Genomic DNA, 14,174 nt, shown 5'->3' with positions numbered 1-14,174 from the left:
TGTGGGAGGCTTCCCAGAGACAGTTTCTCATCTGCCTCTCTGGTTCTGGTTAGTTATGGGACTTGGCAACTTGTTCCCTTCTCCCTTGGGTAGAGCTACAGTCTAGCACTGGCTCCTCTGTAAGTGAGTACCCCAGCCAGTCATGATGCCCATTATATGGCCCTATGTGCTTTGCCACCATCCTTTGGGAGAGGAGGCACAGGCAGCTGACATCATGGTGATCTTGTGTAGGTAATAGCAGTCTCAGTCCATCTGTGCTTGCTGTGACCTTACCAGACAAATCTGTGGCACAGGGAAAGCCCACCGCACAGCTGAGGTACTCACAGCTGTTTAGAGACTGCCTGACAGAGCTCTTTCAGGTTGGTTCCTGTGCCCTTTTGACATGCTCCCATTCTTTTGTTGTCATTGTTACTTGTTTTATTTTAATGGACTTAAAATGTTGTGTGTGTAAAATTAATTTTCATTCAGATGGTTGGTTTTTCTTGTCTTTTTTTTACTGATTTTAATTATTTGGGAAAGGGTGTGTGCTTTTCATAATGACAACATCCCATTGAAATCCATCTGTCTCACCTCCATTGATGGGTAGCTATCTCAAATTCATCAGAGAAGACAGAGGCTGAGCTCCACCTCTTCAGTTAGTGTATGCAAGACCAAAAAGCAGTCCACACATAAGAGACAGGTATGTGTATACCTGAAGCTGTTATTGTGTTGAACCTGCTAGACATTTGCTCACATTCTTGTATCAGTGCATTTACATTTAACATAATAAATGACCACTGACATAGTATGGAAAAAAACAACAAAGTACAAGAGAAACAAATACATAGGCCACTTTTCAGGCCCAAGGTATATTTTTGTTAGAGCTAAAATATACTGTACATTTTCAAGAGCTCTCTGACATTGACATTTTTGAAAAATTCAGGAAATTTTATTATAGAACATTCCAAAATTGAGATTTTTTCTGATTGTTTTCTCATTTGAAGATTCAGGTTAAACACTTTGGGCAAGAATATTACATGGGTGACATTATATTATTTTGATTGCATCATGCAAGGAGGTGCATGTTTTCAGCTTGTCCCATTTTGGGCAATGCTTAGTTTTATCCGTTGGTGAGATGATGTGATATATGGAGACCATGTAAATACCTGGTTTCCGAAAAAAGCTTCACTCAATAATATTAACACCCATTGATGATCTTTACCTGAATCACTTATTACATTGCTGGGTGCAACATTAAAATTTTCTAATCTACTATTTTTTTCTGTATTTATTAGCTGACAGCCTTCTCTAAAGAAGAGCTTACTTTTCATCACCACCATCCCTTCTGAGAAACAGTGTGAACTCACGTATTCTTTTTTATTCAATGTGTCACAGCTCATTAACATCATTATTCTTTTTGATGCTTTTTGCATCAAGGACACTGAAACTGATTATCAGCAGAAGTCTTTGTTATTAGGAGATATATACTGTAGAAATGAAGTGTCATGGTATATGCAACTTTCAAATTACTGAAATATTCAGTAATATTCAAATATACAAATTATACAAAATATACCCAAAAAGTGTATTTGTACGTAAAGAGAGAGTTAATGTGGCAAAATATTAACAAATTTTAAGTCTGGATAAAGGTTTGAATCTTTTTAAGTAGAAAAGAAAAGAAAACAACACAAAATGTTAAAAACTGATCAGTTCTTACACTAAATCTCAGGTAGATTCCTTTTTCTTCCATTGCACCCAATTTCAAAAGGAGGGAAGTGTTCCCCTCCAGTCCCCAATACCTTATTCGTCCACCTTCATTAAATCTATCATTCAGTACTGTCCATTTTACTTCCATCATATATCTATTTCCTTTCCCCTTCCCACTGAAACCACACTATTTCAAGTTCATTACCCAAACCATTATGGTGGCCTCCAAATTTATCGTTCTCTCTCTAGTGTCTCTATCCATTAACCACAAAGCTTCCAAGACAAGTTCCTTAAGCACAGCTTTGACTAGGTAAATACCTGTTCAAAAGCCCACAGTGGTTCTTTGTCTGCCGTATAATACCATGCAGATTCCTCAGCAGGGCATTCAAAGTCCTCCACATTCTGCCAGCTCATCAGCCCTGCTACCTTGAACAACATAAATAATATACTTAGGTCCGACTGACTCCTTTTTGGCCTGAAAAATACATGTCCCTTTCTGCCTTCTTTCCCATCTGCATCTCCATTTGTTGAGAATGTAGTCATCCTAAAAATTTCAAAATCTACCTCTTCCCTGAAGTGTTCTCCAATTCCCCTAATGTGGAAATTATTTCCCTTTTGCAGGACTCAGAACACTTACTATATGCATTTCCTATCGCACATACATCAGTGTGCCTTATAATAGAGACAAGACTCATCACTCCTTTGAGAGCCAGTCAAGATTATAGCCTTCTTAAAGTCAGAAACCTCCTTTTCTCTTTTTTCAGTATTTCAGCTTTGCTTTATTTATTTTTTAAGTGGGGTATAGTTGTTTTACAATGTTGTGTTAGTTTCTACTGTACAGTGAAGTGGACTTCCCTGTGCTATACAGCAGTTTCTCGTTAGTTATCTATTTTATACATATTAGTGTATATACGTCAATCCCAATCTCCCAATTTATCCCACTCCCCTTCCCCCGCTTGGTGTCCATACGTTTGTTCTCTACATCTGTGTCTCTATTTCTGCCTTGCAAACTGGTTCATCAAGACAGAAACTTCTATTACCCATTTTTACCTCTCTTAAAAACCAGTACAGTCCCTAGTAGGGCTCAAGAATGTTGGTGGAACTGCATTTTTAAAACTGCAGTCAAACAAGTTTCTAAAAATGATGAAGTAAACTTTTTACCATCTCATAGGCTATATGGTTACCCCTAAATGGAAAATATTTTAGACAGTTATCAATGAATATATTACCCTGAAACATATCAGTATCAACATCATCATCTTCAAAAGCAGAGTCTTCAAAAATGAAAGGCAATGGTGGAAAAACCTTGAAACGATGGAGGGTGATTGCATTTTGTTTGCACCAGATACAGTAAATACGTTGGAGACATAAATTTGCCTCTGAGAGGTTGCAATATTAAGACGTTTTGATTTGGGAGGAAATATGATTACTGTAGTTAGCAAAGAAGAGGCATGACATAAGGAAAGCAATGTTTCAGAAACAATATTCTAGAAGAGGAATACAAAACTAAAGAGAAGAACGCAGAGGTGCAATTAGAGGTGTAGCCTGGCAATGTCAGGTGAAGAGGGTCAGGAGGGGATCTATGACAGCAAAAATGAAGACAGAAAGGCACAGATACAAATTTAAAGTATATCAAGAGTTGATTTAGGTACTATGACAGCAAAAATGAAGACAAAGACACAGATACAAATTTAAAGTAAATCAAGAGTTGAGTTAGGTAAGCTACAAAGAAGAAATCAAGCATTTTAGGGATCAATTCTATTGTATCATAAATGTGTAGGATTCCCAAAGCACCTTGTGCATGTTTCTATTTAGCAAGTTGGGAAAAAGTGTGTTTTCTTTCTCATCCCAGCTAGCTTGGAGCCCCTTAAGGGCAAGGACCATGTTGCATCCATCTTTGTAAGTCCAGTGCCTAGTATAGGCACAGAGAAGGCCACAGAAAAAAATATTGTAGAACTGAACTGATGACAGTTTATTATAGGTAAAAGGGAGGACTGAACTTGCACATGAAATTCAAAGAGTACCCTGGAGTGGTAGCTGATACACATATGTGTGTGAGTTGGACAGTCTTCCAGAAAGGAGTAGTAATACTTTTGTTTCAGGATGTTTGCAACTATGGTGTAACCTTTTTAAGAACAGAGTTCAAAATTATTTTGAACATTACATAGCACCAAGCATAGTACTGAGCATGCAGTGGATGTTCAATTAGAAATACTTTAAAATATTTTTTTAAAAACCGACAATAAGGGCCTCCCTGGTGGCGCTGTGGTTGAGAGTCCTCCTGCCGATGCAGGGGACACGGGTTCGTGCCCAGGTCCGGGAAGACCACATGCCGTGGAGCGGCTGGGCCCGTGAGCCATGGCCGCTGGGCCTGCGCGTCCAGAGCCTGTGCTCCGCAACGGGAGAGGCCACAACAGTGAGAGGCCCGCGTACCACAAAAAAACCAACCAAACAAAAAAAGCCGACAATAAAAACAAATCTCTCTCACCATCTTCATTTTATCATAAAATATTTAAGTAAAGTCCAGTGTTTTCAAAATCACATGAGGTTTTTCCCTGCTAATGAATATACTTTCTATATAGAGAAAAACACATAAAGATGTTATGATGTTGGACCCTCATCCTAGAACTGACTAGAGAAAAATGAAAAAGTTTTCCTTATATCTGATTTAAAGGAAAGGAAGAAAAGTTAGACTATAGATTATAAAAAACAAAAAGAACAAAAAAGGACACACTTCTCAAAGTGGTTTGTCTTTTTGGATTACCATAAAACATCATTTTAACTAATATCATTATTTAATAGACACTTTATCTTTGAATCCTCTCTGAAATGTTTGCTCTCTCCACCTAATAGTAAGCTTACAGAATCTGAAAAATTAATCTGTAGAGAAGGCAATGTTCCTAGAAGTAGCTTCTGTTGGCTTTTTAAACAGCTTTATTGAGGTATAATTTGCATACCATAACAATGACCCTACGTGTACAATTCAATGATTTTTAGTAAATTTTCAGAGTTGTGCAAACATCACTATAATCCAAGTTTAGGACATTTCTGTCACCCAGAAATATTCCCTTGAGTAAATTTGCTGTCATTATCCACCCTCAGCCAACCACTTGACCTGCTTTTTCCCTCTATAAATATATGTCTTTTCTGGATGTTTCATATAAATATATAGTCCTTTATGTCTAATTTCTTTTATTTAACAAAACGGTTTTTTAGGTTCATTCATGTTATGGCATTCCACTTTCTCTCTGTCCTTACTACCATTTGATATTATCTGTCTTTATAATAGTCATTCTAGTGAGTGTGAAGTGGTATCTCATAGTTTTAATTTGCATTTCCCCAGTGACTAATGATGTTTGGTACCTTTGCATGTGCTGGTTAGCCATTTGTATATCTTCTTTGGTGGCATGTCTCATTCAAGTCTTTTGCACACTTTTTGAATTAGGTTTTTTGTCTTATTAGTGAGTTGTAAGTCAACATATTCTGGTTACAAGTCTTTTATCAGAAATATGATTTGCAGCTATTTTCTCCTAATCACGTGATTTGTCTTTTCATTGTCTTAATGCTATCTTTTGAAGTGTAATAGGTTTTAATTTTAATGAAATCCATTTTTTCAATTTTTTTTTTGGTATAGATCGTGCCTTTGCTGTCTGGTCTAAGAACTCTTTGCAAAGGTCATAAAGATTTTTCTTCTGTATGTTTTATAGTTTAAGCTCTTATATTTATGTCTTTGATCCATTTGCTCTAATTTTTGTTTATCATGTTAAGTAAGAGTCTAAGGTCACTTTTCTTGCTTGTGAGTGTACAATTTTCCCAGCACTCATTGTGGACATCCAATTTGTTTTAGCACAAAACTTAATTTCCCCTTGAATTGTCTTAGCACCTTTGTCAAAAATCAGTTGACCATTGATACACAGCATCTTGTGCAATAAGAGTTTGTTGAGTCAATTAAGTTGCATTTATCTGTTTGCCTGTACTTATGCCAGTACCACACTGTATTGATTACTGTAGCTTTACAGTACATTCTGAAATCTAGTAGTGTGTATCATTCAAATTTGTTCTTTTTCAAGATCGTTTTGGCTATTCTAGGTCCTTTGTATTTGCATATGTTTAGAATCAGCTTGTCAGTTTCCACAAGAAGCCTGTGGAGATTTTGATAGGGATTGTGTTTAATCTGTAGGTCAATTGGGGGAGAATTACCATTATAACAATATTCAGTCTTTTAATCTGTGAACATGGAAGATCTATTCATTTATTCAGTTCATGTAAATCCAAATTTACATAACATATACAAAGGTACGATACAATTGTTAACACTACAAAATGACGTTTGTGAAAGCAAGCAGCTGTAACCTGTATTATACCTCGAAGTTTAGAAAATAAAAAGTAGTATTGTTTAAACAACTAAACTTTCGTACTACTCTTATTTTTTGATGGGATGACTTATTATGTATAAACATGCATAACATTAAAACTATACAACTCCCAAATCATGTGCATCTTTATTTTATGTAGTATTATATAAGGCATATAATACCTTTTCTCTTGTTTTCCTAATTTTTACTGGGTTGCCTTGGAACTAATACTAGGACATTGGAGCTGACATTGTTGGTTGTCTACAAGTCATTCCACATTATTTCCCCACTCTCAGGCTTTGGGAATGACACTAGACACACCTAGGCACATAGGACATGAAAAACAAACCCATAATCAGAAAACATTTGAATCCCAAATAGGACAATTCACTGCCTTTTCATGATGGAAGGACTCCAGTGAAATCAACCTGCCAAAGGAATCTAGTTAATCTCAGGAAAAAAAAAAAAGGTACTATACTGAGTGCTCTGAATTGATCTCTACTTCTGAAAGATCAGATATTTAGCAGTAGTTTGCTCAGCCTTGGTGAGAGAGAACCCATACTGTCAGGCCCATGAATAGTCTCCATCCTAACCACAATGGCTGCTCCATTCTTGGGCTTGTGAGGCCAAGGCTGATATACACTGGATGAATGGTTCTGTCCACCTGAATGCCCCTTGCCTCTCCTGTGGTAGCTGCTCTTTGATGGACCTTGACAGAAGACTCAAAGATCTGTACAATTTGTGCCTGCTACCATGTATCCAGCCATATGCTTCTTTCCCAGACTTCCTCAGCACCAGTCATACAGTCTTGCTCCAACCAGCCAAACTATGCCAATCTTCGAGAGTATGGGTATATCCTTACCTCAGATCACTTTTCCTGCCACAAAGATGATGAACAAGTGTACAATTTAAAGCCCTACTCACTTGGAGGATTTTTCCCTCACCATTGTCTTTCAGAGTGGAGTTGAGTTGTAGTGGCCATGGAGGACACTGGGTGAGAGATTGTGATTATTTTTCCATTACACCAGCTGAAATCAGCTCATTCATTTTTGATCTATTTTTGATTTATGTAAGGTAAGTGCTTGGGGAAGTCAACTGTGAGTTGTCTTTTCATATTCTTGATAATGTCATTTGATGTACAAAAGTTTTTTAAGTTTGATAGTCCAATTTAAATATTTTTTCCTTTGTGTGGTGGGGCTTTCGGTGTCATATCTAAGAATGCATTGCCATATCCAAAGTCATGAAGATTCACCCCTATGTTTTCTTCTAAAAGTTTTATGGTTTTATCTCATGCTTAGGCCACATATCCACTTTGAGTTAATTTTTGTAAATGTTGTGATTGAGTGGACTGGCATGGGTTTATTTTTGGACTCTCATTTCTATTCCACTGATCTATATGGTCTATCCTTATGGTAGTACCACACTGTTTTTGATTACTGCAACTTTGTTAATAAGTTTTGAAATCAAGGAAATGTGAATCTCCAAACTTGTTCCTCTGTTTCAAGATTGCAATTCCATATTAATTTGATGATTGGCTTCTCCGTTTCTGGAAAAAAAAAAGCCATTAGAATTTTGACAGAAATTGCATTAAATCTGCAGATTGCTTTGGGGAAGTACTGATATCTTAACAATATTAAATCTTCCAGTCCATGAACACAGGCTGTTTTTACATTTATTTAAGTCTTCTTAAATTTCTTTCAACAAAGTTTTCTAGTTTTCATTGTACAAGGCTTTCACTTCCTTGGTTAAATTTATTCTTAGATATTTTATTCTTAAAAGATGAGATGGAATTCCCCGGCATTCCAGTGGTTAGGACTCAGTGCTTTCACTGCTGAGGGCCTGGGTTCAATCCCTGGTTGGGAAACTTAGATTCCACAAGCCACGCGGTGCAGACAAAAAAAAAATGAGAAGAGGGGAAGGTAGAAATTCCTTCAACTGAGACTAAGGCGATGGATGAGAAACTGACTTGTAGCAGTCTCGTACAAGACAGGCACGAAAAACTCTCTCATGGCGACTCCTTGCCAGGCTTATCTCCTTTTAATTTAAAGGAACTGCATCCAACCAAGACTCAGGAGATTTACCAGCCCACCACTGTGTCATGGCAGAGATATTTTCTTGCAACTCTACCCCCAATCTTTTATGTAAACAGTTAATTTTTTGAAGCATAGGCTATTCCATCATATACCCTAACTAATTGTACCCATCCTTTCTACTGTCTTAGACAACAATAGATGAGCATGATCACAACTATGAGCACCAGCAGGATAGTCAATCCCACTTGGAGGGAACACTGCAACCAGGCTCCCCATCCAGAGCCACTCCAGGTAAATATGTTGCAGGTATCATTGAGATTAAAGAGCCATACTCTCTAAGGTGAGAGATTGACTTGTTCACTTTCCATGGTTCAGTAGTCCAACTGAAGCAAGAGGTTTTGGCAATTACACCTACTCTGCCTTATACAGCTGGCAGGAACTTCTGGGTGGTGTGATTGTCCATTACCACTCATGCTATAAAGTTTATTCTTGGTTGTAGCAATCTCTGCAGTAGCTTTTGCTGTCTTGGGATCGGGATCCAATTCTTACAAGTCTAAAAGTTGGGATTATAATGTGAGGGATCTTTTTTTTTTTTTTTTGCAGTATGCGGGCCTCTCACTGTTGTGGCCTCTCCCGTTGCGGGGCACAGGCTCCGGACGCACAGACTCAGTGGCCATGGCTCACGGGCCCAGCCCCTCTGCGGCATGTGGGATCTTCCCGGACGGGGGCACGAACCCGTGTCCCCTGCATCGGCAGGCGGACTCTCAACCACTGCGCCACCAGGGAAGCCCATGAACATTCTTGTACATGTCTTTCAGTATATATTTCTGTTGCTGGCTTGTAGAGTAGATGTATGCTCAGTAATAATGGATATGCCAAACCGTCTTCCAAGGTGTTTATACCAATTTAAATTGCGATTGATGCCTTAACGTTTTTACAGGATCACTCTGGCTGCTGCATTGTGAAGTGACTGTGCAAGGGTAAGGGTGGTTGGAGGAAGACTAACTAAGAGGTCATGCAGTAACCTATGTGTGGTAAAATGGGGCTCAGCCCAGAGCAGGAGTATTGGAGATGGTGATATGTGGTTGGATACTGGTTATATTTTAAAGGTAGGCTCAACAGGAATTTCCTGACAGGTTGGATATGGAGGATAGAAAAACAGAGGAGGCCAGGATGTGTCCACGGTGTTTGGCCTAATCATCTTTATGGACAGAACTGTCATCAACTGAGATAAAAGCTGGGCAGCCTGTTAGAGAGAAGATCATTAGTTCCATTAGGGCCTGTTACATTTGAGATGTCTATTTGACATCCAGCTGGATTGTCAGGGGGGTGGCTGGAGTTCAGGAGAGAGGTCTGAGTCACTGATACAAATTTGGGAATTGTTGGCAAATGATATTATATTGATCAGGGTCCAATCGGGAAAAAGAAACCACACTGTAATTTGAACAGGCAAAGTTTATGTTAAGAATTATTACAGGATGGTATTTTACAACAATTCAACAGTTACTGGCTAGGACTTCTGTGGAAGTATCTCTTTCCCATTTCCCTTCTTCCTCAACCCTCTCCGTTCCTTTCCTCTTTGAAATTTAACCTGGTGTATGTGGACTTATTGCTGCTGAGAGCCATCTTGATACCAAATGAAGCCTAAATACAGAATCCATGATAAAGGAAAACATAAACGCAAATGGAGAGATGTGCCATCATGTGTGCCCTTGAATCAAGCTTTTCTTGAAGTAATTTATACTCTTGGGCCTGTCAGCTATATTAACCAATATATTCTCCATTTGCCCAATCCAGTTTGGATTCTATTTTCTGATACTCACTACAGGAAGGGTTATAATACAGATGCTTAGTTTTCAGTGTGTTTGCAGTATTTTTCTTGAGAAATATTAATTTCTCATTTCTCCTGTATTAGCCTTGGTGTCAAACTACCTGGTTTAAGTCTTGATTCTGACACTGTTAAGAAATCACCAGCTACTAAAGCTCTCTTTGCCTCATTTTCCTTAGTAATAAATTGACAATAAAAATATACCTTACTGATAGTGGTTTTGTGAGGAATAAATAAGATGAAATGTAAAGTGCTTACTAAGGTGTCTTTCACATGCTAAATAAATGTTAGCTATTTTTACTGTTTAACAATTAAATAGTGTTTGCTATTATTTTCCATTGCTGAGAGATATGAGTTATTTTGCAGTGTGTATTGCTACAAATCTGCATATTTTTAGCCTTTAATTTCCCAATTACTGAATTTTAAGGCTTGTAGTGTGTTCCAGAATAAATCATCCATATCACTATTGCTGAAGTGTGTGTAAACATAATCTCTTCCTATAACTTATTTTGTACATGTCATTGGTGACTACCGGGGTCCAGCCCCAGCAGATCCAGGGGTCCCTGAGACGGAGGCAACGGTGTCGGTGAGAAAAATAAATAGACGGGGCAAGGGGGTAAGTGCAGGAGCTTCTGACAGCTTTATTTTTGACATATAATTTCTTATATAGGATTTGGGCTCATAATCTCATTTCTACATCTACGCACAGAAACATTAGCGAGCATTGTTCCATCTTAAGATCTTTTCGCGCAAACAGGATGTTTAGGTCTAGAAAGCTAATTATTCTTTTCTACTTCAGCTAGCACCATATATTGGCCTGTGTCCCAGTATTCTCAGTACCTTGTTCAAAACACATTGTGCAAAAATACAATTCTATTTTCTACGTAGGGCAATCAATTTTAACTTTCATAGTTACATACAATTCATTCGTAAAATATTAACAGTAAATTCCTTCTGCTTCTCTCTTCTTCCTCCAATATACCGGAGAGGGGGCATACCACATAATCCACCATTTGGGGGTATCCTGTACATAATACCCCACTATTTGCTTCCCTTCTTTATCCCTTATTCCTTCTTTGGGCCATAGCTCATCTAATTCTTCCTTTAAACTTCTACTCCTTAATTGAAACATTCCTTTGTTGCCTGACCAAGGGACTTTTTTTCAAAGTAAATTATTTACAGTGGGTATAGCTACTGTTGTGGTTACAGGGGTTGTTGTGGTCTCGTACCGAGGAGGATTTGGTTTGTAATACTTCCATCTTCTTGGCCTAAACCCTCCAGAAACCCCCTCAATTTTTAGCAAGAATTTTCCTAGAATCCGAAGAGATGCTTTCCGCAGCCCACCAGGAGAGGAGCTTTGCTTCCTCATGCCATAACTTCTCGCCGAGCTTTGCTCAGGCAACAGTTGGCAATGCTGGACGGCTTCCGGCAGGTGACATATCATAGCCTATGAAATTCTCTTATTTAAGAAACTTATAGGGCTTCCCTGGTGGTGCAGTGGTTGGGAGTCCGCCTGCCGATGCAGGGGACACGGGTTTGTGCCCCAGTCCGGGAAGATCCCACATGCCGCGGAACGGCTGGGCCTGTGAGCCATGGCCGCTGAGCCTGCATGTCCGGAGCCTGTGCTCTGCAACGGGAGAGGCCACAACAGTGAGAGGCCCACGTACCGAAAAAAAAAAAAAAAAAAAAGAAACTTATAACAAATGATAAAAGGAGAATACAAAATTACTGAATTAACTGTGCAAAAAAAAAACCCCAAGAATTATTAACTACACAGGGAATTGGAGCAATGAGGCATGGACTTAGTAAGAAGTAAAGGGAACTCTAAAGCAAATAAGAACAGATGTGAGGAGCAGCCACTACCCTAGGGTGGAGGTGGAGGGCCCAGGAAGAGGTCCCTCCCCCAGCCCCATACTTGCCCCCAACAGCTGAGATCTAGACCTCATTGGAGGGGTGTGGCCATGGCCTACCAGTGTCAGGGGAGTCCCTGTGGTGCTGCACCACTGGAACTTGTTGGAAATCCCTCTTTAGGTGCTGGGGAAAGGGGCGGTGTCTTGGGAGAGACACGCCATGACAAAACTGCTGGGAAGTTGGGATGGGGGAATGGGGGGCTTCTGGCCACCACATACTGGAGGAGCTGGCCCTGGCGAAGTACCCACCTTCAGAAGCCCAGCCAGGAAGCACAGCAGAACCAGGAAGAAAGACTGCTTCCTCCTGCGAAGTCTCTCCGTCACCCTCTATTGGCAAAACCTAATATCATACCAGTGTCAAAGTAAATATAAAGGGCCTAACTCCATTTTTGCAGAGTAGGTAATGAAGGATGAATTTGTAGCACAGTTACAATAAATCAGTGACTGATACAGATGGCATATAAAACTAAAAGACAGAATGAAATCACCAAGGGAATAAGTATAGAGACAGAAGAAGACCAAAGGCTGAGCCCTGTGGGCTATCACTTTAATAGGTCAGGCAGGAGTAGAAGAACCAGCAAAGGCCACCGTGGAGGAGCAGCCAGGGTGGTAGGTGGTATTCTGAGAGCAAAGTGAATCAAAGAATAGGAGGAGAGGAACCAGAAAACATACTGACAGTTGTTTTGTGAAATTTTGCCTCAAAGGGGAGCAGGGGAAAGATGTAGTAACAGACAGGGGAAATGGGGTCAAGAGGAGTTCGTTTGTTTTGAAGATGAGAGAAATAACTACATGCTGTATGATGGGAATAGTCCAATAAAGACTGATGATGCTGGGGAGAGAATAGACGGGCTGGAGTGATGCCCTGGAGTAGTAAGGGATGATGGGATCCAGCACTCAAGTACAGAATGCCTTTAGGTAGACACAGGGGTAGTTCATCTACAGTAACAGGCAGGCAGCAGAGAGGGACACAGCTGGATGTGGTGGAAGTCTTTGGTGACGGGAGTCTCCACTTCCATTTTCTCAGTGAAGTAGAAAGCAAGGAAGGGGGAGGTGGTGAGAAGGACTGAAGAGGGAAGAGGAGGTGTGAAATACACATTTAGAAGAATGGCATAGACCAGGCAAAGTTAGAATTATTAAAGTGAGGGTAGTCAGCATGGTTCTGGGTTTTCTTCCAGCCATGCACTGCTTATAGAGTAGATGGGCAATTAATTGGCTTTATCCAGGGCTCTCAATTTACCAAGCAGGTATGATGAGGCGACAGGGAGGTGAGGGAGTTGAGGATGCAAGACACTGATGATAATGATTGACCACGGAGTTTAAGCTAGGTTACTAGGGAGGGAGAAGTCATAAGGGAATAAGGTAGTATGATGTGGGTTGGAGGTGTGGGTAGGGTTACGAAGTCTTGATTTCAGAGCATTAGAGGGAGTAACCTGTAAAGAAAGCAGGTGGTGGTTATAGTGGGATGCTTCCAGGGTTCCATTCCTTGATCGGGGCAAAGTCTAGGGTGTGATCACAGGGAGAGTCAGAGTCTGAGGTAAGAAAGAGGATAAGAGTGGGATTCATGGAGCCAAGAGGTTGTTAGAAGGATCACGTACCTGTATACTGAAATCTCCAAGAAGTGAGGGGAACAGTGTTGCAGGGTGTCACAAAATTATAAGCTCTTCACAGATGAGAGAAGTGTGTGCCCTATACAGTAGCCTCCCAAGCACAGCACAGAATGTGTAGTATAGGCAGAGTGAATACCTGTGGGATGCTGAGGGAGAGAACAAGTCCGCTGTGACAAGGCATGAAGCATAGATGAGCCTAGTTTTGTGAGGCAGAAGAACTGACCCTCGGGTGCTTTGGTGGGATCATATTGAAAAGCCTCCAAGACAAGAGGGAGATTCAAACTCTGAAAATGTACCTAGCTTTGTAGGCACTAGGGCATTCCAGCTCACCCGAGAGGTGGGAATGCGCAGAGCCCTGTGAAGGCAAAGTTTTGCTTCAAGAAAACGGCAAGAAGTGCATCCCCCAGGGAAAGCTCTTTTTCCTGCAACAGAGAAAGGCCAAAGCATTTCGTGCTGGGTCAGAGTCTGTTGGTCCCAGCAAAAGAGGGTCCTAGCACTAAAGACGTCCGAGAAATCTCCAGCTCTGTCATCTTTAAGAATGAGCAAGTGGACCAACCATTGCGACTCCCAGCCGAGTGCTATTCCATTGGGCCAGTCGGAGGACGCAGTGCCTGGGGCTTTAGGAGTGGGCCGGCGCAGTGACTCCGGGGTGACCAAGATAAATGTGTTGTTTCTGGCTTTTGCCCCGAACCAGGGAGCGGGTACCATGCCGCACCGTCACCACGGCCTCCGGGTGAACTCGGGCGTGCGCTGCA

The 14,174-nt window shown here is 40.4% G+C and overlaps 1 long non-coding RNA gene across 1 annotated transcript in view; it reads left to right on the top strand.

Moving 5' to 3' along the window:
* LOC131751388 (uncharacterized) overlaps positions 1–10,208 on the top strand; it is a 33,948-nt gene extending 23,740 nt beyond the window's left edge. Inside the window, exons 7-9 of the long non-coding RNA XR_010838992.1 lie at positions 6,999–7,115; positions 8,263–8,365; positions 8,678–10,208. This is a non-coding gene — a long non-coding RNA (uncharacterized lncRNA). The remainder of the gene's footprint in view (positions 1–6,998; positions 7,116–8,262; positions 8,366–8,677) is intronic.
* Positions 10,209–14,174: the final 3,966 nt, after the last annotated feature.

The sequence above is a fragment of the Kogia breviceps genome, chromosome 2 (genome assembly GCF_026419965.1).
Source record: "Kogia breviceps isolate mKogBre1 chromosome 2, mKogBre1 haplotype 1, whole genome shotgun sequence".
NCBI classification, from domain to species: Eukaryota; Metazoa; Chordata; class Mammalia; order Artiodactyla; family Physeteridae; genus Kogia; species Kogia breviceps.
Note: the sequence above shows the minus strand (reverse complement) of the source record. Positions and strands in the feature narration are given on the sequence as shown.